The following is a 21,459-nucleotide window of genomic DNA, read 5'->3' as shown; positions in this document are numbered from 1 at the left end:
AGACCCCAAAGAGCCAAGCAGTCTTGAGAAAGAAGAATGGAGCTGGAGGAATCAAGCTTCCTGACTTCAGACTATACCACAAAGCTACAGTCATCAAGATAGTACGGTACTGGCACAAAAACAGAAATATAGACCAATGGAACAAGATAGAAAGTCCAGAAATAAACCCAAGCACCTATGGGTATCTTATTTTTGACAAAGGAGGCAAGAATATACAATGGGGCAAAGACTGCATCTTCAGTAAATGGTGCTGGGAAAACTGGACAGCTACATGTAAAAGAATAAAATTAGAACACTTCCTAACACCATACACAAAGATAAACTCAAAATGGATTAAAGACCTAAATGTAAGACCTGAAACTATAAAACTCTTAGAGGAAAACATAGGCAGAACACTTGATGACATAAATCAAACTAACATCCTCTATGACGCACCTCCTAGAGTAATGGAAATAAAAACAAAAGTAAACAAGTGGGACCTGATTAAACTTAAAAGATTTTTCACAGCAAAGGAAACTATAAGCAAGGTGAAATGACAACCCTCAGAATGGGAGAAAATAGTAGCAAATGAAACAACTGACAAAGGATTAATTTCCAAAATATACAAGCAGCCTGGTAGGCTGCAGTCCATGAGGTCGCTAGGAGTTGGGCACGACTGAGTGACTTCACTTCACTTTTCACTTTCATGCATTGGAGAAGGAAATGGCAACCCACTCCAGTATTCTTGCCTGGAGAATCTCAGGGATGGAGGAGCCTGATGGGCTGCCGCCTATAGGGTCACACAGAGTCGGACAGGACTGAAGTGACTTAGGAGCAGCAGCAGCATACAACTCTAAACCAGAAAAACAAGCAACCCAATCAAAGAGTGGGTTAAAGACCTAAACAGACATTTCTCCAAAGAAGACATAGAGATGGCTATCAAACACATGAAAAGATGCCCAATATCTCTCATTATTCAGTTCAGTTCAGTTCAGTTCAGTCGCTTAGTCGTGTCCAACTCTCTGTGACTCCATGAATTATAGCATGCCAGGCCTCCCTGTCCATCACCAACTCCTGGAGACCACCCAAACCCATGTCCATTGAGTCGGTGATGCCGTCCAACAATCTCATCCTCTGTCGTCCCCTTCCCTTCCTGCTCAATCTTTCCCAGCATCAGGGTCTTTTCAAATGAGTCAGCTCTTCGCATCAGATGGCCAAAGTATTGGAGTTTCAGCTTCAACATCAGTCCTTCCAATGAACACCCAGGACTGATCTCCTTTAGGATGGACTGGTTGGATCTCCTTGCAGTCCAAGGGACTCTCAAGAGTCTTCACCAACACCACAGTTCAAGGGCATCAATTCTTCAGCCCTCAGCTCTTGTTATTGTCCAACTCTCACATCCATACATGACTACTGGAAAAACCATAGCCTTGACTAGACAGACCTTTGCTGGCAAAGTAATGTCTCTGCTTTTTAATAGGCTGTCTAGATTGGTCATAACTTCCCTTCCAAGGAGTAAGCGTCTTTTAATTTCATGGCTGCAATCACCATCTGCAGTGATTTTGGAGCCCAGAAAAATAAAGTCTGACACTGTTTCCACTGTTTCCCCATCTATTTTCCATGAAGTGATGGCACCAGATGCCATGATCTTAGTTTTTTGAATGTTGAACTTTAAACCAACTTTTTCACTCTCCTCTTTCACTTTCATCAAGAGGTTCTTTGGTTCTTCTTCACTTTGTGCCATAAGGGTGGTGTCATCTGCATATCTGAGGTTATTGATATTTCTCCCAGCAATCTTGATTCCAGCTTGTACTTCCTCCAGCGCACCGTTTCTCATGATGTACTCTGTATAGAAGTTAAATAAGCAGGGTGACAATATACAGCCTTGATGTACTCCTTTTCCTATTTGGAACTGGTCTGTTGTTCCATGTCCAGTTCTAACTGTTGCTTCCTGACCTGCATACAGGTTTCTCAAGAGGCAGGTCAGGTGGTCTGGTATTCCCATCTCTTTCAGAATTTTCCACAGTTTATTGTGATCCACACAGTCAAAGGCTTTGGCATAGTCAATAAAGCAGAAATAGATGTTTTTTTGGAATTGTCTTGCTTTTTTGATGATCCAACAGGTGTTGGCAACTTGATCTCTGGTTCCTCTGCCTTTTCTAAAACCAGCTTGAACATCTGGAAGTTTATGGTTCACATATTGCTGAAGCCTGGCTTGGAGAATTTTGAGCATTACTTTACTATCATGTGAGATAAGTGCAGTTGTGTGGTAGTTTGAGCATTCTTTGGTATTGCCTTTCTTTGGGATTGGAATGAGAACTGACCTTTTCCAGTCCTGTGGCCACTGCTGTTTTCCAAATTTGCTGGCATATTGAGTGCAGCACTTTCACAGCCTCATCTTTCAGGATTTGAAATAGCTCAACTGGAATTCCATCACCTCACTAGCTTTGTTTGTAGTGATGCTTCCTAAGGCCCACTTGACTTCACATTCCAGGATGTCTGGCTCTAGGTTAGGGAAATGCAAATCAAAACTACAATGAGATATCACCTCACACCGGTCAGAATAGTTATCTTTAAAGTCTACAAACAATAAATGCTGGAAAGGGTGTAGAGAAAAGGGAACGCTCTTGCACTGTTGGTGGGAATGTAAATTGATACAGCCACTATGGAACAGTATGGAGATTCCTTAAGAAACTAGGTATAAAACCACCATATGACCCAGCAATCCCACTCTTAGGCATATACCTTGAGGAAACTAAAATTGAAAATGACATATATACCCCAATGTTCATTGCAGCTCTATCTACAATAGCTAGAACATGGAAGCAACCTAGATGTCCATCAACAGATGAATGGATAAAGAAGTTGAGGTACATATACACAATAGAATATTATTTGGCCATTAAAAGGAGTGCATTTGAGTCAGTTCTAATGAGGTGGGTGAACCTAGAACCTATTATACAGAGTGAAGTAAGTCAGAAAGAGAAAGATAAATATTGTATTCTGATGCATATATATGGAATCTAGAAAAATGGTACTGAAGAATTTATTAACAGGGCAGCAACGGAGAAACAGACATAGAGAATAGACTTATGGACATGGGGAGAGGGGGGAGAGGGTGAGATGTATGGGAAGAGTAACATGGAAACTCACATTACTATATGTAAAATAGATAGCTAATGGGAATTTGCTGTATGTCTCAGGAAACTCCAACAGGGCTCTGAATCATCCTAGAGGGGTGGGATGCGGAGGGAGATGGGAGGGAGGTTCAGAAGGGAGGGGATATATGCATACGTATGGCTGATTCATGTTGAGGTTTGACAGAAAACCACAAATTTCTGTAAAGGAATTATCCTTCAATAAAAATTAAATTTAAAAATAAAAAAAAGAAATTACTTTACTAGCTGATGGAATACAACAAACAAAAAAAATGGGATTGCCATTTAATATATGTGAAGCTGCTATCCCTGTGACCTGGCTGGTCTTATATGACAGCAGAAATCTTAGTTATGGCTGTGCTTCCCCAATTTCTACTAACCCAGCTGAGCCATAGTCTTTAATACCAGGCATCAGATTGGATTCTGGGGACACAGAAGAAGCGAAGCCTTGGTCTTACTGCTAAGGAGCTCGCAGACTGGGAATGAAACTGGGGATAGCAAACATCTTGTTACAACACAACATGATAGAGGAACGTCTGAATCATAGCGGGCCATCAAGCTCTTTGTGATATCGGTTTGCACGGTACCTGCCACACAACCTTCGCTTGGCTAAGGCCTCCTGAGCCCTCAGCTCTCCTCTTGACAGTAGCTTCCTCTAGGACACCTTCGCTGATTGACAAGATGCTTTTGAGAGACATGGACTGGATCATCTTGTCCATCATTGCCCTTTACCCTGGGGCCCAGCCCAGTGCCTGACGGTCACTATCTGTTGAATGAATTAACGAGCAAAAAGACTCCATTGAAGAGGTAGACTTTGAACTAAGGCCTTGAAAATGAGGTAGAATCTGCCAAAAGGAGGACGAAGTAGGAGAAAGGAGGAGTATATGTGTCCAAGGTATCCAAGGTCTGGCAAACTATCACCAAGGCAGGTTCATGTGCAAATGCCCCCAGGGATGGGCAGGGAGGAAGTGATAGGAGATCAGACAGACTTTTAGGTTGGAATCAGCATATAAAAAGCCTTGTATGCCAGGACCTTTTCCTGGAGGCCACAGTGAACTCACTGATTTCTGTATATAAGACATAACCAAGTTAGACTTTTATTTTTTCCAAATGATAACCAACAGCATAAAAATGAATTGAAGGCTTCCTGAACTCAGGCCAAACACTCCCAACACCTTCTACCCCCTGCTTCAAACACAACCCTTGCTCTTTCTTTAATACCTCCAAATGAATATTTTACATTTGCTGGCAAATTTTCTGTTATTTTACAGTATAATGAGTTTTCATGTCATAACCTCCCTCTGAGATCCTGTAATGCATTGCTCTGCCTAGATTCTTTCCATCTCGTAGAAAAAAGATTCTAACCAAGGCATGTGACCGGGTGCAGTCTTTCTGGTTGGTGGGGGTTTTCTCTCATCTTTCCTGTGACAAAACCTTGGGAAGCCTCCATCATCTGAATCTGTGCCGTGGAGGAGAGGCAGGCATGTTTCCACAGGCCTGAGAACAGCTATCTGGCCAAACCTGGATGCCTGTGTACGGCAAAGCCAGGCCTGCCTGTTTCCCACAGAACTGAAGACAGCTCTGCCACAGAAGTTATTCCAACTCTAATAGCATCTCGGTGGGTGAGCTGGTCTCCCGCCATCCTTCGGGACTCCTCGGTATTCGGGAGGTCGTTGTTACCAGGGCCCCTGTTCCAGCGTATTTGATGTAAACAGCCAATCCGCTTACATCAACACTTTCCTCAAATCCTTCCTGTGAGGAGCCTGCAACCTCTGCCCGCTGTTCTGTCTGAGCGTGTGCTTTGGAGAAGAACATGACAATATCCCCTTGAAAGAGAAACCAGAAAAAGAGAGCCCAGAACCACAAGGAAAAAGAGAAAGGTGAGTTGGCCAAGATTTAAGGAGAGCCACATCTTCACAGGCTTCAAGATAAAAACCATTTTTGTCTAGTAAAGGGATTATCCTGGAGTACTTATGTGTGGATTTATGGTTAAAAGACAGACTACCCCCTTCTCCTTGGTAGGAACTAAAGATGTAGCTCCTCTTTGCAAGCAAACAGATTTTTTGAAGAGAGTAGATTGTGGTGCGATCACCCCAGTCCAGACCCTCAGTTCTGCTGCTCATCTGTGCAGCCCGTTCCCCAGCTCCATCTTCCTGCTCCCCCTGACAACCCACCTATCCTTCAGCCCTCCGATTCTTCTCTTACCTTCCTTGAGCTTTACCTGCTTCTGCACTTTGCAAAATGCCCTTTGGATCCCATGCTTTCCACCTGTCCTTTCATTAAACAACAACAATAAAAAAAAAAGAAGAAAGAAAGAATCATCAGTCTCCTCTTTGTCTGTTGGGAAAACACTTAGTATATTAAGAATAAGGGAATGGACATCCTAGAATTACACACAGCCCACTGGAACTGTTCTGTTGCAGTCTTAATCCAAATCAACCTGGGCAGGCAATATAAACATATTTTCAGCCCCTTATTAATAAAAAAAAAAAAGCCCTAGCAATGCTTTGAATGCTTCTAGGGCATACAACATTCTGGTTCTTTTTTCCCCCTTTCTTCAGCTTTATGTAGTCTTTTTTGTACTAATGAAAATCATGCATTTGAAGTAATGTTGCTTTGTGTTTATAATAAAACCTCATTAATTCAAATGCAACTAATTTATAACTTGTGATAATTTTACCACAACAGAGCTGAATTTGCCGATGTGCAATATGTGATTTTGCTAAGCAAATTAATAGTTTAAATCAAATTTTAGAAAGACTATTTAACTTCCCCAAACAAATTATCCTTAAGGACATTATTAGTAGGTATTTGTATGCAGAAAAAGGAAAATTAAGACTCATTTGTGGATACAGCTCCACAGTACAACTCCTTCCCTTATCTAAACCCTTGGATACAGATGGGTTTCAGAACTCAGAATTTTTCAAGTTTTAGGAAGTTAATGAAGCTTTCATGCATGCACGCATGCATGATAAGTCACTTCAGTCATGTCCAACTCTTTGTGACCCTATGGACTGTAGCACACCAGGCTCTTCTGTCCATGGGATTCTCCAGGCAAGAATACTGGATTGGGTTGCCATGCCCTCTTCCAGGGGATCTTCCCAACCCAAGGATCGAACCCACGGCCCGCACATCTCATGCATTGGCAGACAGGTTCTTTACCATTAGCACCAACTGGGAAGCCCATATTATATATTATATCACACTCCAAGTAGAATCTGAGGCAGTACCCAGTAATCAAAACGCATGAGTATTTACAGTAAGTGAGATAAATGTTATACACAGCCTTATGTAACTTCAGGTCAGTTTGTTCTATCAAATACGATCAGATGAGGTCAGGTTTTGCCAAAAATAAATTATGGAAATAACTTCCACTTTCCCAACCTCTGGTGTGTCTGGATTGTATATAAGGGCCAGAGGACCTGTGCTAAATTATCCCTTTATGAAAGAAGCAGACATCTGATTAATGAATATCAAAGGAAAACTTTGAGAATGATAAAACTGGGATGATTCCTATAACTGAAGTCTTCCATCTCTAGACCAGCTTTTCCATCCAATGGTCTACCTCAGCAGTCACTTTGCCTGTATGTACCTTGCAGATATAAAAATCCTCCTTCATGATTCTTCATAATAGAACAGGATTTAAGCATCACATCCACACACCTGACTGCCTCCATAGATGACCACAGATATGGAGAAAAAGCAAGATCACAGTGTCCAAAATAGGCCTCACATTCCACAAACATTTGTCACAAGGGCATAAACATCTCCATTCTTCCAATCTCAGGCACCCCACTCCTGAAGAACAGCTGTGGATTTCAGTCTATACACATGCTTGACCTAATCTTTACAAATTGCAATGAATGATCAGATGAAAGTCAAAATCAACCATCAAACATTCCCCAGAAGAGATTTTTTGAAAGAAGTGGATCAAATAGTCATCAGAACTCAGCTTTAGGAGAAAAGTCACTCTTGGTCCGATAAGAAAAAGTTGGTGTGAATTCACACCATACTCCATTTAGTATGAACATTCTGGGGCTTCACAGGTGGCGCTAGTTGTAAAAACTTGGGCTCCAAAATCACTGTGGACAGTGATGACAGCCATGAAATTAAAAGACACTCGCTCCTTGGAAGAGAAGCTGTGACACACCTCAGTTCAGTTCAGTTGCTCAGTCAAGTCTGACTCTTTGCGACCCCATGAATCACAGCATGCCAGGCCTCCCTGTCCATCACCAACTCCCGGAGTTTACTCAAACTCATGTCCATCGAGTCAGTGATGCCATCCAACCATCTCATCCTCTGTTGTCCCCTTCTCCTCCTGCCCCCAATCCCTCCCAGCATCAGGGTCTTTTCCAATGAGTCAGCTCTTCCATCAGGCAGCCAAAGTATTAGAGTTTCAGCTTCAGCATCAGTCCTTCCAATGAACACCCAGGACTGACTCCTTAGGATGGACTGGTTGGATCTCCTTGCAGTCCAAGGGACTCTCAAGAGTCTTCCCCAACACTGCAGTTCAAAAGCATCAATTCTTTGGTGCTCAGCTTTCTTCACAGTACAACTCTCACATCCGTACATGACCACTGGAAAAACCATCAAAAGCAGAGACATTACTTTTCCAACAAAGGTCCATCTAGTCAAGGCTATGGTGACACACCTAGATGTATGAAAAAGCAGAGACATTACTTTACCAACAAAGGTCCGTATAATCAAAGGTGTGGTTTTTTCAGTAGTCGTGTATGGATGTGAGAGTTGGACTGAAAAGAAGACTGAGAATCAAAGAATTGATGTGGGTTGGATCCCTGGATTGGGAAGATCCCCTGGAAGAGGGCATAGCAACCCACTCCAATATTCTCGCCTGGAGAATCCCATGGACAGAGGAGCCTGGTGGATCAAAAAGAGTCAGACAGGACAGGAAAGACTCGGCATGCATGTGCGGGGGCCTCCTGAAGTCCTTTTTTCTTTTTCTTCTTTTTTTAACACTGTTCTACCTATTGGTTTATCTATCCAACAAACTTCCTAGAGCTGAAAAGAATTAAGCTAAATAAAAAGACAACGTGCCGTCCTTTTTCTTGAACAGTTTCCTTCTGAGAGGCTTGTAGAAATAATTCGGTGTGTGTTGTTTATCTGTTTATCTGTTCCTTTTGGGTTTCCAATTTTACATTCTGAACTTGCCAGTAAGGCACCATTTCATGAGAATTTTAATCTCTTTTTTTAAAAAATTGTGCTGAGATTTTTCAATAACCTGTTCTTAGTAAGTGAGTTTTCCCCCTTCAGGTATGTCCTTGTCAAATACCATTCTTTTAAAAACCTTGGAAAATATTTACTTTATTACTTTTCTCTTCACTGGCAATACAGTTGTAACCTAAAAATAATTTGTTTAATGTCAGTTTTTAAAGGATCACAGATTGCACTAGAAATGTTCATAAAGCCAGGAATTAGAGACCATTTCCCCCTTATTATCTATGTGTATATATCAGCCCTAATTCACCAGTGGAACTGGAGGTCATTATTTCTGAATTTGCACATTAAAAATAACATCTACCCATAAGGGAATATCTTTAAACCACAAATGCCAGAAATAACAATTGTATTAAACTGCATTTCATGAATACATAATAAAGTTCAATTTACCACTATTTATCATGTTACTTAAATTAAATCTATAATGGAAAAGAGATTTAGTTCTGTGTTGAAAATAACAAATTCCTTTATGCCAATTGCACAAGATTTATATTAGCCCCAACACATCCATGTCAATTAATTTGTTTTTTGCTTAATTACTATTGCTTTCTATTGCTGGTATCCTAGGGGACAATTCACATTCTTTCGTGTATTTTTTAAAGCTTAAAGAGACACATACACATATAATACCTTAAAAGTTACTATAGTAAGTTACATTTATTTATACTGTAAAAACTAAGACTTTTAAAAACTGGCATGGTAACTCATGCATAAATTCTCATCCCTTCATAAAACCTCCAACTTACATTTGTATACTTCACTAGGGCTTTGACGGTTGCCTGGAGTTGCTAGAAAAAGTCACTGTGAATGCAGACAGCAAAATTCTCAGAGCTAACATTTGTGCAGTATCACACACATTCACATCAAGGTAAGCACACACCCACTTTCAATACCTGCACATCCTGGCAGATGAAGAAGACAAGAAAGTGCTGAGAGGCCTTGAATTATCAGGCTACTGGGTATTTTTGAAGAAAAAAGAACTCGCCATTAATCCTATATTGAATTCATTAATATTCTTTATATGAACTTATCCAATAGTTTTAATTGTGTCTCCATTTAGTAAATGGCCCCATGATCTACCGACCAGACCAGAAGTCTTGGAATCCCAGTCCCTCTCCTGCCATCAACTGGTCACCAAGACAAGACCTATATGTTCTATCCTATGACTTCTCTCCAAACCACCTCCTCCCATCCTCCCTGAGCTCTGCAACTACCTGAATACCAGCTTTCTGCTCTCTCTTTCTTGGGCAGGTGCTTTGGTCTCTTAATTGATTTCCTAAGTGACAAGCTGGCTCCTTTCTCTTACAGGAAAAAACAAACAAACAAAAAAGCGAAATGGTAATGCTACTCCCTTGCTTAAACTCCATTACCAACTAGACAAAGTATCGATTTTCATCATGGCTAACCAAGTCCTCTATGATCTTCCTTCTGCCTTTGTCTCTAGCTTTTGTAGAAGAAGATATGTCCTCAGTCATGTCCAACTCTTTGAGACCCCATGGACTGTAGCCTGCCAGGCTCCTCTGTCCATGGGATTTTCCAGGCAAGAATACTGGAGTGGGTTGCCATTTCCTCCTCTAGGGGATCTTCACCACCAAGGGATTGAAACCATGTCTCTTGTGTCTCTTGCATTAGCAGGCGGATTCTTTTACCACCGAGCCACCTGGGAAGCTCATCTCCAGCTTTATCTCCCACCAAATTCTTCTCAAAACAGCTCTAGGCCTCCCCAGCCTACAAGTCACTGGCCCTGGTATAGCCCTTCCCAAATGTTCTCCCTGTGAGTACCCACACCATGCATTTGTCTGGGTTCAGCTGAAGTCTGACACTTCCCCAAATCTCTCCTGGTTCTCGACATGAAAAGATCAAGCCCTCTTTATTACACTCTCATTTCCCATGCATAATCCTAATCGAATACTTGGTCATTTTTTATCCTACTCATTTGCTTACATGTCTTTCCCTTGTGTGGAAATCTTTGCAGACTAGGCTGTGACTTATTTATCTTTGTATCCTCTATACCTACCACAGTGTATGCATATAGTAAATGTCTAATCAATAGTTACTTAAGAAATTCAGGAGAACCTTGCATACGTGTTTATTCATGATTCTAGGTTCCCCCATGCTAAAGGAGGAAGCTTCTCTGGTAGGAACACCCTAACTGTCGTGAAATACCCTCTGGCATCCCTGAAGTATGTTTTCTAACGAACACTCTATTTAAAACCTAAAGTCAAACGCATTTCCTTTGGTGGCATATAATGACCACATTTTTGCTGTGGCATTATCTTGAAAATGTACACTTACTACTTAGGACTTATCAGGTGGCGGGTTTATCACCAGAACAAGGCTCAAAAAATTCTTGAAGAAACAGCTTTCCCAGCAGCTACCGTTTCCAAAGTCTCCTTTAAATACCAAAGGAGGCAGGCTGACTCAGCACTTCTAGCAACACTCTCTTCTTCAAACAAGCCCTGCAACAGACCATCATTGCTACTGACAGGCATCTGAAACTCCAGTCTGTTCTGCCCAGAGAGGATATCGGTGGTTTAAAGGAGGGTAGGGGACACTATGCCCCCCAGAACTGCCATGTGAGACATCAGGCATCCCCTCACCAGGTTAGGAAGTAAGGCATAAGGCACAGAGAAAACTGGCCCAGATTCCGCCATCAACCTGCGATGGGGGAAGGCAGGTTTAGAATGCAGTCTCCAATATTTTCTAAATCCAAACTCAAAGTACCTATTATACAAACAGAAGTGTTCATTGGGAGATAATCAAGCCAAATATTTTAATCAGGAAATATGGATAACCATGATACAGACAGTTTAGGAATAAATAAAACTAAAATATCCTTGGAAAGACATGATTCTCTTCACAGTCCATGCTCAAAAAAAAAAAACAAAAAAAAACCGAAAGAAAGAATAAGGAAAGATAGTAACAGAAAAACAATGTTCAAATTAGACTGTACTCTAAACAAAACAGAGAATAAAAATCTTAAACCAATATTTTTGCATCTCAGAGCTCACATTTTACCAAAATGTAAAGAAAGAAATTAATGCACATTATATGCTTGGTCTGATCAGTTTTAAAAAAATCACTGTAACTAAATTAGGCCATTCTCCTCGATGAAACAAGCAAAAAACCAGACTTATTTAAGCAAAACTTTCTTGAGCACAGAAAATCCTGCTCAAGTCTGAAAAATGTAATCTTAAAGAGAAAACACTGATACAAATTATCTTCTTATAGTTCAGAATACTCACATGAATCTGGCAATAAAGAGGGCTGAGAACATTAGCTTAAATACTACCCAATTTGTATTAAGCAAATGTATCTCCTTTCCTTGAAATAAATACTCACCAGACTGCTTTCTCACCTCAAGGGTGAAACTCAATGGCGGGTTTCAAGATAGCTTTGACATGAACTTGTGTATCAGGAAAGTAGAGAAATAGCTCCATAATCATGTTTAATCCTTTAAAGCTGTGATTGAGAAGTGGCATTTGGACAGGATTTAAACTTGGCTTTGCCCATGAAAAAGATTAAACCAACTCCAGTTCTCTCCTAGCCTTATTTTTTTCTCATTAGTTAGAAGTCACATAGGAAATGAAATTATTATAAACATATTTAACTTGTTTAAATAACTTTAAAAACATAGCTTACAATCACTGCATTTCAAAATTCAATAAATCCTCTCATTTATTAGTTACGGAATATAGTTGCCTTTAACCTAATAAACTGAAAAACATGGCTTTAAGGAATACTCTTTCCTGGCAAGAATTAAATTGGCTTGGCTAATTTACATTGTTTTAAATTTAGAGAAAACTGTGTATTGACTCATGATTACAATACATAAACCATTTCCATGAAATGGTCTGAATTAACCTCCATGCTATTTATATAAACAGCACATATCACTGGATGCACTGCAGTCTACTAGATAGGAATTTTTTCAATCAGCAAATTAAGCTTGTAATTTAATCCTTAACTAACTATGAGAATAAGGGAAGTTTAGTCTTTCACTATTTATTATATGATAGGAGTTCATTATTTCTGTATGTTTTTATATACCAAAAGTAGTTGTTAGCGCCTAAGTTAAAATGCAAAATTATGATTTTGAGAATTTGAGTGTGTATTTATAAAACTTATGTAATAAAATCAAAAGCAGCTAAACTATAGATGAAATGGTGACAGCCAAGTTAGTTCATAGATATGTGTAATGAATGAGTTGGACCCCAAATCTTCCTGAGCTTATTGATTAGAAGGTTATCCAATGATAGCGTTCACCCTTAAGACCATAATGACAACAGAACTACCATACACTTTTCACCTGTAAGTTAGGAACTACATCCTAATTCTGTCTATAGTCACTTATTACCTAATCATGAGGAATCTACATCAACTCAAAACAAAATAAAAATATTCAGGATTAAATTTGTTAATAAAATCTGGCACCCATAAAAGACTTGAAGAACAATAGGCATTTGAAAGTGGGAAGGGAAAACACTGAAAGAATTAATGATTACAACTTCTAAAAGAAGACATACTGTCTTTAAACAAACCACTGGTAGTAACATGACAACTTTATTTTAAAACCTCTTTATAGCCACAAAAAAAAAAATGTCAGAGATTTTTACTTGCATGTTTTCTTTGGCAAGTTCCATATTACATTTTATGGAATATATTATATTTTAAACTGGAATATTTTATGTCTAAGTTATTTGTTATCAGTATTTTATGCACCCTGAATCTCCCCTTCTACTGCAGATAGATTTAGCAAAAGCATTGTTTTTAATCACTGATATGTTTGGCCTATAGCATTCCAAAGATAACTGGATCAAAATGAAACACTTGATCCATTCAGACAGAAAGAGATCAGTGGTTGCTAAGAGCTTGTATGTTTGGTGGGGTGGGCAGTGAGAAGTGACAGCCTGCAGATCGGTATGTGGCTTCTTTTGGGGACCATGGAAATGTTATTAAAACTGACTGTGGTGATGATTGCTCAACTGTGTGATTATCCTAAAAATACTGAATTGTACATTTTAATTGGATAAGTTTTACAGTATGTCATTTACATCTCAATTAAGTTGTTTAAAGAGTGAACCACAAAGTTAATAAAAATATATAAAAATGAAAGAAGTGGGAAAAATTTATTTTACTCCAAAACTCTCATGTCCCTCCAGTTCAGTTCAGCTCAGTCACTCAGTCATGTCCAACTCTGCAACCCCATGAATCGCAGCATGCCAGGCCTCCCTGTCCATCAACAACTCCCAGAGTTTACTCAAACTCATGTCCATCGAGTCGGTGATGCCATCCAGCCATCTCATCCTCTGTCGTCCCCTTCTCCTCCTGCCCCCAATCCCTCCCAGCATCAGGGTCTTTTCCAATGAGTCAGCTCTTCCATCAAGTGGCCAAAGTATTGGAGTTTCAGCTTCAGCATCAGTCCTTCCAATGAACACCCAGGACTGATCTTTAGGATGGACTGGTTGGATCTCCTTGCAGTCAAGGGACTCTCAAGAGTCTTCTCCAACACCACAGTTCAAAAGCATTAATTCTTTGGTGCTCAGCTTTCTTCACCATCCAACTCTCACATCCATACATGACCACTGGAAAAACCATAGCCTTGACTAGATGGACCTTTATTGGCAAAGTAATGTCTCTGCTTTTTAATAGGCTGTCTAGGTTGGTCATAACTTTCCTTCCAAGGAGTAAGCGTCTTTTAATTTCATGGCTGCAATCACCATCTGCAGTGCTTTTGGAGCCCCAAAAAATAAATTCTGACCCTGTTTCCCCATCTATTTCCCATGAAGTGATGGGACAAGATGCCATGATCTTAGTTTTTTGAATGTTGAGCTTTAAGCCAACTTTTTCACTCTCCTCTTTCACTTTCGTCAAGAAGCTTTTTAGTTCCTCTTCACTTTCTGCCATAAGGGTGGTGTCATCTGCGTAACTGAGGTTATTGATATTTCTCCAGGCAATGTCCCTCTAGCCACAGTGAATTTTTGTTTCCTCCAATAGAGCACATTCAGTCCTACCTCGGGACATTTGCTTGAATGTGATCTGTTCTCTGCTTAAAACCCTCATTCCCCAAGTTTTCACATGGCTGGCTCCTTTTTCTCATCTCCTTGCCCACTACATCTAAGGACAACCCAGCTAAGCTACCCCATCACTCACCATCATATAACCATCTTTTCTGTTCTTCATTGTATCATTTTCCATTTTAGAAGGGTAGAGAGGATACTGACCTTGCCTGTCTTATTGACTGAACCCTTCTGGATAGTGTATAAAAGAGGTGTTCAATAAACAGTTGTCAAATGAATCATTTCTATGGAATTTTATATCTCACCACTTTAGATGTTGCCTAGTCAAGATCAGATGCTGATACCTCAGAAGTAGAAATGTCAGTAGAACAGAAGCAAAATACTTGACACCATTCATCAGGATCCCGGGTCTTGCCTAATTGCATCCGTCAGAGGATCGAATTTGCTGTACGTTTAGGTAATATGCCAGTTTAGGGAGGGGTGTGTTTTGCTTCTATTTTCTAGTTCTTTTCTCACAAGAACAAAAATATTTTTGTTTGGCAGCGGAAGTCCATGGGAAATAGAAAGAATGTAAAATAGCAATACCATCAGGATATCTCCAGGGCTTCGTTTTTCATTACAAACAAAAATGAACATAGCTTATTCAAAAGACAATGCAATCTACTATTTTATTAAATAAGTAATTGAAAACAAATCTAAACAAAGTAACAAAGAATGGTATTTTATGTACTTACACTTCAAAAGAACATTGACCTAAAACAGTAATGATAATAGCTAAAAGCTTTTCTCTGTGCAAGGTACTATTTTAAGCTCCTTCTTTGTTTCAAATCATTTAATCATCAAAAAACTCTATATAATGGGCACCATTATTACCCTCATTTCAGATTTTTAAAAAACTGAATCACAAAGAGTTTAAGTTGCCCAATGTCCCACAGTTAATAAGTGTGACTAGAATTCAAATCCAAAGATCCAAACTTTAGTTTGCACTCTTACCATGACACTATATAATCTCATTAGGCTAGAGGTAAATCATAAGAGTAGAAACAACATACAAAATTCCTATCAGAGTCTAGAATATTACAGGTACTTGATAGTGTTTTTAGCAACATTTTAATTCTCCATCATTTGAGAGATGGCAATTCAGAGGGCACTAGCCTCTACCAGTGGACCTGCCTCAAGTCCTTGATTCTAAGCTTCTTAGGAAGAATTTATCAGAGCTGAAGTTAGGCTATTGGCCTGGACTCAAGAACTCAGAGGTCAAGATTTAGGAAGCAATTGAAGTAATGAACAGAAAGTCAATAAAGGATAGAAGAGATGAGAATCACCTGGTCAAATCAATTTCAGGTATCCTGTAAGCCTGATAGATAAAGTCAAGGTTGGGAACAACAGAAATCAGGGAGTAGATATTAAAGGAAGCTTTTGAAACCAATGATAATAAAGAGGCAGAATAAGACCAGAGAAGGTAGAGGAGCTGTGGGTCTTTATATGCAGTTGGTCAGGGGGAATTTCCTCCAATACCACACTTTGGCTCATTCACTAACTTTGTGTTCTTAGAACCTTCTGCATCCCCACAAATCCTGACAGTTCCATTTCATAGTGGAAGAAACTGATTATAATGTAAGTAACTTTCTAGAGAGTCTACTTATAATCAGTGATGGAAATGAAGTTTACTTTTCCAAGAAAAAATCTCGGATGAATGAGAGACCTATCCCAATACTGAAAGAAATCACATCTATGTTTTTGCTTTGTAGTTTCCTTTCTTACTGAAGAGTAAGCCTTAAGAAAAAGAATGAACGAGGAAAGCCAAGAATGGGATGGATAATATCAATCCCATTCCAATGGCTGAGGGTGACTTTTTCCTTCCATTGGCAATGTCTTGGCTATATCTGGCTGGCCCCAAGGGGAGAAAATTACTTTCACTGAAGTTTTGGGAGAGCCAGAAACATGCTATATAAGTATCCAGGTGTATTTTTAGTAAGGAATCAGAAGCAGGATCCAGAAAAATATGTCTTTATTAAATACCATCTGAAATTATGTCAGAAGCATAAATATCTGTGTGATATTCATATGAAAGATAGTTTTCACCTGAAGATCACTATTTTGAATATTGTCAGAAGGCAATTCCCTGGGTGAACAATTAACAGAGGATTTGTCGGAAGTAGTAATTCTCTTCACTCACTTCTCTGTTTCATTGTTTACAAAGTCTCTGTGAAACTTTAGAAAGAACGTGGAATCATTTCTAAGTTAGATCTGAAGAGGAAGAAGGCTCTTCTTTTTAAACTGAGAGGTTATTTCTCAAAAATGACCACAAAGTGAGTCAAAGATATCACTGAAGTAATACATCAGAGTTCTGAGCAACATAGGAATTGTTTGAATTGTGAATCTAATTTTATATTTTCCCTTAACTTCTTCTGAAATAAGCTTCCAATTTAGAGTCCCATCTATAAAGTAATAGAAATTATCTACTTATAAGCACTAAGAAAAGGGAATTTCCTGGCATGGCAATCTGGTACCTCATTATCTGGTGAAAAATGTCTACATATTCAGGATTATGAATGTCACTAATACATCTAAAATCAGCACGTGTCAGTCATCAATATTCATATTGCTCAAACAAAACAGCTCATACTGTAGCTGCTCATAAATCTGGCAGAAATGGGGGTGAGGGGAAGAAAAGGGAGAAGTGAAGAGATAAAGAAAGAAAGAGCTCAGGGATATATGAACACAAGAGGGGTCTCCATTCATTCGGTCTAACATCTGCTCAGCCTGAAGTGGAACCACCTGTTAGTTTATTAAATTGTAGGATTAATTTATGTGGAAATAAGAGAGGAGGGGGAAATGAGGCTTTAATTCATACCAAAGGGAGGAAATATATATAATATATATATGTGTGTGTATATAGATAGATATCCTCTATTCCTAGCTGGGGAAAAAAAAAAAAAAACAGGCTTCCATGGGCATAATCAGTGCCATGAATGACTAGCCTCATTATATAATTAATTGAAGAAATAAAATGCTTCCCATGACTGTTATGTGGCCGATTGCCTGTAATGTATTCATCGGCTATTTCTTTGGTCCTCCTTGAAGAAAAAGACCACTGATCCCTCAGCAATTGCACGGCAACAGCAGCAAAACAAAGAAAGTCCATAAGGATTTTAACAACACCGAAAAAGGTCTTACCTTCTAAATACTCTTCTATTTACCCACTTTTGTGGGGGATATTTTCATTCTCCTCAGCAGAGCAGAAGAGAATAATACACTTTCAGCTAAGGGAGCATAAGAAATCTTGCTCTGAGTAATGCAGAAGTCTCCATTAACCTCTCTGCCTCCTTTAATGAAAGACATGCTGCTTTGCTTCCTCCAATAGTCTCAAATCTCAGGATCTCAAATTTGCTAAATTAAAGTGATGGGTATTATATCGAGAGTTGATTTCAAATTAAGTTTGCCAAGAATGTCAGATGGTCATCAAGAAACACAAATATGAAAAGAGATGAGAAGAGCTGTATAAACTTTTCTGTGAATCTAGATAGAGATTTCTCAATATCTCTATATATTAACATGCTGTTTTTGTTTTTTACAGCCTGTGGACTGGTTATCTAAGTTGATCACACTTCCCTAAGGCACTGTATATGACAGCCTCTCCCAAGGTCTGTTTAATAATCACGATAATTTGGAATTTTCTTTTTTTGGGGGGAGGGGGTGGATTACTTTTTGAGTTGCATTTCAACTGTTTTTCAAACAACTACTGCTGTCCTTTTCTAAAGGCTATTTCTTCCATGTAGCCTAGACCTTATGAAGCAGCTTCCTTAAACCATGCTTTTTGTTTGATTAATGTTCATAAACTTCCCCAGGTAAAAACAAAAAAGATTATTTCAAGTTGCATCATTTTCATCTCTTGAAAAAGTAACCCAAAAAATTTAGGCCAACTTTCCATAAAGCTTTTTATAAAATGCAGTTGGAAAAGCCAGTTTTCCCTGGAGACTTCTCCAATTACATGGATTGCATGGTCTTACCCTAAGAGAGAGGAGCATTCAAAATTGTGTTTTTCTGATCATGGCAGTGAGTGTAAAGAGAGAAATCTAAGAAATTCAATTATCTCCCTAGGTGTCACTCAGTTTAGGGACTAATATAATTGGCTATAAATAATACAAGTACATTTTCGCAGAACCTCTGTGGGTTTCATTACAAATCCCCTTGCCACTGAGTTGCTAACAATTGGGCTTGCCACGTGGGTTAGATGGGGTTGCAACTGCAAAGAGGTTACTTTGCCAACCACTGGTTTTCTTCATTTTCATGGTCTTCTTTACATATTTTAATTAACATCCCCAGTGTAACATTTTACGCATGTACTGCCTTTTCAACACACACCAAAATGACCTTTTAAAGTAATGGTTTTAAAAACCCGAAAGCAATACTTGATTACCAATTCAGTGCCATATAACATAACTTTTTATGCTTTTTTTTCATGCTCCTGGAATTGAATGGGATGCTACAACACTGGAGGATATGAATAGGAATGGCTGATGTAACAGAGTTCTAACTCCCACAGGACCATGATAGTGGCCCACTCTGAGTTTGTCTGTGTGGGGATTTCCCTTGACCTCACTCCAGCCAAGATTTCCCAGCTGTGGAATGGGGAAAGTTATAGCTCTCTACTTTATTGATTGCACATAGTAGGCAATCAATAAAATTTGTTGATTTTATCCTGATTAAGCCTTTTGAAAATCGAAGCATGTTGATAGAATGTCTGACTAGTGCCACGAAAGATGAGGCTTTTGTAACCATGCCCAAATGGATGGGCAAACCCAGATGTATTTCGAAGTCATCCAGTGTTCCAAAGAGTTTTTCAAATGTTTTGAGTTTAACCAAATCCTAAACACATTGTGCCAAGTACTATTTTCCTTTAAGTCTCAAACCCATGTGAATTTTAAGGGAAATTAAATCCACATGTTTCTGATTCATTTTTACTTAAATCATTAAAATGCTGTTTTGGATGAGCCATTTGACTTTCAAGAAGCTTTTCTTCGTAAACTCTTTTACGCTTTTTTGGTGTGGGGTCAAAAGCAGGAAGTCATACTTTGACTATGATAAATTAATTGTGACATCAAAAACTGCAAATCCAAACCCTAGCACTCTAACAATACTTCAGCAGTTGACAAGTTCATTTTCCTAATTTTGTGTCAGGAAAGGTTAGCATTTTTCTTTATCTTGTCAGCATAACCTAAGAGCAAAATATCTTACATATAAGCACAATACCACATAGAATCCAGATTTGGGGTTTTATTGTTTTTGGGAAAAGAGACAAAAGCACCATTTTGCAGTTCTGTTCTATTTTGACAATCTCACCCAAGGAAAAGTTGAAGAATATATAGTACAGAATCCTTTCTACCTCATGCAAACTGTTATCCTGAGCAAAATGTCTCATAAATGCTATGCAAAGTCTAATAGGACAGTGCAAGGTAAACAGTTATCAAATTATGGGTCCCTAGAGATTATCATACTAAGTAAAGTACATCAGACAGAGAAAGACAAACATCATATGATACCACTTATATGTGGAATCCGAAAGCAATTCAAATGCACTTATTTATAAAACAGATATACAGGCATAGAAAACAAATATATGGTTACAAAAGGGGAAAGGGTGGGGAAGGGGTAAACTAAGAGTTTGGGATTAACAGACACACACTACTATATATAAAATAAATAAACAGCAAGGACCTACTGTATAGCACAGGGAACTATATTAAATATCTTATAATAACCTGTAATAGAAAAGAATATGAAAAAGGATATATATATACATATATGATTCATATATACACCTGTATATGTATTTGCTGTACACCTAAAATGTAAATCAATTATACTTCAATTAAAAAAAAATCATGGGTTCCATCTTATCTTTCTCTTGATTTCATAGTTCACATTAAGGCCTCCCTCTACAACATTTTACTCTTTTTTTTTTGTTTTCATTTATTTTTATTAGTTGGAGACTAATCACTTTACAATATTGTAGTGGTTTTTGTCATACATTGACATGAATCAGCCATGGATTTACATGTGTTCCCCATCCTGATCCCCTCTCCCGCCTCCCTCTCCATCCCATCCCTCTGGGTCTTCCCAGTGCACCAGCCCTGAGCACTTGTCTCATGCATCCAATCTGGGCTGGTGATCTGTTTCACCCTTGACTAGTATACTTGTTTCAATGCTGTTCTCTCAGAACACCCCACCCTCACCTTCTCCCATAGAGTCTAAAAGTTTGTTCTGTACATCTGTGTCTCTTTTTCTGTTTTGCATATTGGGTTATCGTTACCATCTTTCTAAATTCCATATATATGCATTAGTATACTGTATTGGTCTTTATCTTTCTGGCTTACTTTAACCGTATGCGTGTTGTCAGGCCTGAGAGCCTCTTCCATCCTTGTCAAAGAGGAGTGCTAACCTTCTCTCCTTTCATACAACACCATTTTACTCTTAAATAGCTTTAATTTCTCCCTATCATCTCTAGCTTCAGTTTTTCATAAGCCTTCTCCATCTCTTAGAAAAAAAATATATAATTGACCTGGTTGCCTCCTTCCATTAGCCTGCCTCCTGCATCATTCCTTCCTTCCACTTCTAAACTTCTAAAGCTTCATCTCACTACTGTTCTCTCCCTCCCACCAACTGTCTCCTTAACTTCTTAGAGATAATGCTCAAATCTCCATTCTTAGTCTTGATCTTGAAGTCTACTGAACAATCTCACATACATGTCTTGCCACCATTTCAAGCTCAATTTGATAAAAATTTAACCAAAACTCATTCCCTGCTGCTGACTTCCTGTAACTGCCACTGAGCCTGAAACTGCTTTGTCACATTGCTAGTCAGGAGCCAATTTATTGGGCAATTGGCACGATAATGCACCTTGCACTCTCCCATCCTTTTCATTTCCACCACTCAGCACTTCACTACCTTATAACTGTGCCTACTAAATGATGTGTCTAGTTTTAGTTTTCCCCCAAGATTCCAGATATATTTTGGCCAAGAGATTAATCTTTTTAAAATACCCCTAGCTGACTTTACTT

General features: G+C 38.9%; 1 pseudogene; it reads right to left on the bottom strand.

Annotated features, from left to right (window-relative positions):
- Window positions 1-20,743: 20,743 nt before the first annotated feature.
- LOC122445688 lies at window positions 20,744-20,862 on the bottom strand (annotated as a pseudogene).
- Between the last annotated feature and the right edge of the window lie 597 nt (window positions 20,863-21,459).

Source organism: Cervus canadensis, chromosome 7 (assembly GCF_019320065.1).
Source record: "Cervus canadensis isolate Bull #8, Minnesota chromosome 7, ASM1932006v1, whole genome shotgun sequence".
Taxonomy (NCBI): domain Eukaryota; kingdom Metazoa; phylum Chordata; class Mammalia; order Artiodactyla; family Cervidae; genus Cervus; species Cervus canadensis.
Note: the sequence above shows the minus strand (reverse complement) of the source record. Positions and strands in the feature narration are given on the sequence as shown.